The 2,384-nt window shown below is 59.7% G+C and overlaps 1 long non-coding RNA gene across 1 annotated transcript; it reads left to right on the forward strand.

Moving 5' to 3' along the window:
• Positions 1 to 488: 488 nt before the first annotated feature.
• On the forward strand, positions 489 to 2,060 carry LOC120511571. The gene is made up of 3 exons (XR_005629761.1): positions 489 to 628; positions 1,333 to 1,856; positions 1,953 to 2,060. It is a non-coding gene; the product is annotated as an uncharacterized LOC120511571 (long non-coding RNA).
• The last annotated feature ends 324 nt before the right edge of the window (positions 2,061 to 2,384 follow it).

The following is a 2,384-nucleotide window of genomic DNA, read 5'->3' on the forward strand; positions in this document are numbered from 1 at the left end:
AGACCAGTATAAACCAGTACAGACCAGTAGAAACTGGTATGGACCAGTATGGACGAGTACAAACCAGTATGGACTGGTATAGACCAGTATGGACCAGTACAAACCAGTACGGACCAGTATAGACCAGTATGGATCCCGGGGGATGGTCCCAGTACCCCCTGGACTCCTCACCAGTACATCCCAGTCCATCCCAGTACAAACCTGTATATCCCAGTACAAACCAGTATATCCCAGTCCAAACCAGTACAAACCAGTATAAACCAGTATAAACCAGTACAGACCAGAAGAAACTGGTATGGACCAGTATGGACGAGTACAAACCAGTACGGACCAGTATAGACCAGTATGGATCCCTGGGGATGGTCCCAGTACCCCCTGGACTCCTCACCAGTACATCCCAGTCCATCCCAGTACAAACCAGTATATCCCAGTACAAACCAGTATATCCCAGTATAAACCAGTACAAACCAGTATAAATCCTTACAGGTGGGGGAGGGGCGCTGTTCCCGGCCCTGCCCCCCTTCCGGGGCCGGGGGGGGCTCGGGGGGCTCCTGGCCCGGCTGCGGGGGAGGGTCCTGGCGGCCGCGCGCTCCCAGTTATCCCACAGCCTGCTGACCGAGCGGAACTGGTGAGACTGGGAGGGACTGGGAGGGACTGGGGGGGACTGGGATAAACTGGGAGGCACTGGCAGGCGCTTGGGGGAGACGGGGACTGGGATTAACTGGGAGGGGGTTTGGGGTCACTGGTTTGTACTGGGAGGGACTGGGAGGGGAACTGGTGTGAACTGGGAGGGACTGGGAGGGACTGGGGGCACTGGGAAAGGGTTAAAGGGAGATTTGGGGTTACTGGTTTATACTGGGAGGGACTGGGAGGGGATTGGGGGGACTGGGAGGGACTGGGAGGGACTGGGAAAGGGTTAAGGGGCAATTTGGGCTTACTGGTTTGTACTGGGAGGGGATGGGGAGGGGATTGGGGGGACTGGGAAAGGGTTAAAGAGGGATTTGTGTTACTGGTTTAAACTGGGAGGGACTGGGAGGGGCTGGGAAAGGGTTAAAGGGGGGTTTGGCTTTACTGGTTTGTACTGGGAGGGGATTGAGGGGGACTGGGATAAACTGGGAGGGGGTTGGGGATTACTGGGAGGGGACTGGGAATGGATTGGGGGGGACTGGGATGGACTGGGATAAACTGGGAGGGGATTGGGATAAACTGGGAGGGACTGGGAGGAGGTTTGAGGGCAACTGGGAGGGGACTGGGATTAACTGGGAGGGCATTTCTTACCTGTACTGGCCCGTACTGGTCCATACTGGTTTATACTGGTCCATACTGGTGCAGGTTCCATTACGCCGCCCGCATCTGGGACGGGGTGAAGAAATCCTCGGCCCTGGCCGAGTACGGCCGCTTACTGGGCTGAACTGGGAGCACTGGGAGCCGCCCCCCGCGCCAATAAACCGCCAAAACCGCCTCGTCTCGCTCTTAATTAACGCCGGATGTTAATTAATTACCGCCTCGAGGGTTAATTAGGTGTAATTCCCCTCATGGGGGTTTAATTACCTTGGCTCCGCCCCCTTTCCCCTCACGGCTTCCCGCGATTGGAAAAGGGCGGGAAGAAACCCCGCGTGACCATAGAGGCGGGAGGACTTGCGGGGTAGAGCGCCTCCGCGCGCATGCGCAGAAATAGAGAATACTAAGTCAAACCATAGAGTTCGGGGGGCGTTTGGCAGAGCGCCTCCCACAGGGCCGCTCTGAGGCGGCTTCCGGCGGAGCTCTGAGGGGGCTTCCGGCGCAGCCGTGAGGCGGGAGCGGCCATGGCGGAGATCCCCTTCACGCGGGTGGTGTCGGTGACCAGCGCGGACCCGGTGGGTCCGGGGAGGGTTCGGCAGCACCGGGAGGAGGCTCCGGTACCGGGGAGGGGGGGGAAAGGGGTCGGTGCTGAGCGTCCGGTGCGTCCGCAGCGTCACCCGGCGGAGAATCTGCTGAGGCCCGAGGATGGCGGGAAGTGGAGGGGAGCGGCGGCGGGGGAGAAACAGCTGAGCGTGGTGCTGGAGGTGGGACTGGGAGGGACTGGGAGGGGATTCACACCTGGGCACACCTGGGGTCATCTCAGCACACCTGGGCACAGCTGGGTACACCTGGGCATGGCTGGGATACGGCTGGGCACACCTGGGCCTCACTTGAGCCACACCTGGACACACCTGGGGCTACTTGGACTTTACCTGGGCACACCTGAGATACACCTGGGCATGGCTGGGATACACCTGGGCACATCCGGGTACAGTTGGGCACAGCTGGAGTCACCTGAGATGCACCTGGATACACCTGGGCACACCTGGGCCTTACCTGGGCACACCTGAGATACACCTGGGATACACCTGGATACACCTGGG

Source organism: Passer montanus, unplaced genomic scaffold (assembly GCF_014805655.1).
Source record: "Passer montanus isolate IOZ18808 unplaced genomic scaffold, ASM1480565v1 scaffold663, whole genome shotgun sequence".
Lineage (NCBI taxonomy): Eukaryota > Metazoa > Chordata > Aves > Passeriformes > Passeridae > Passer > Passer montanus.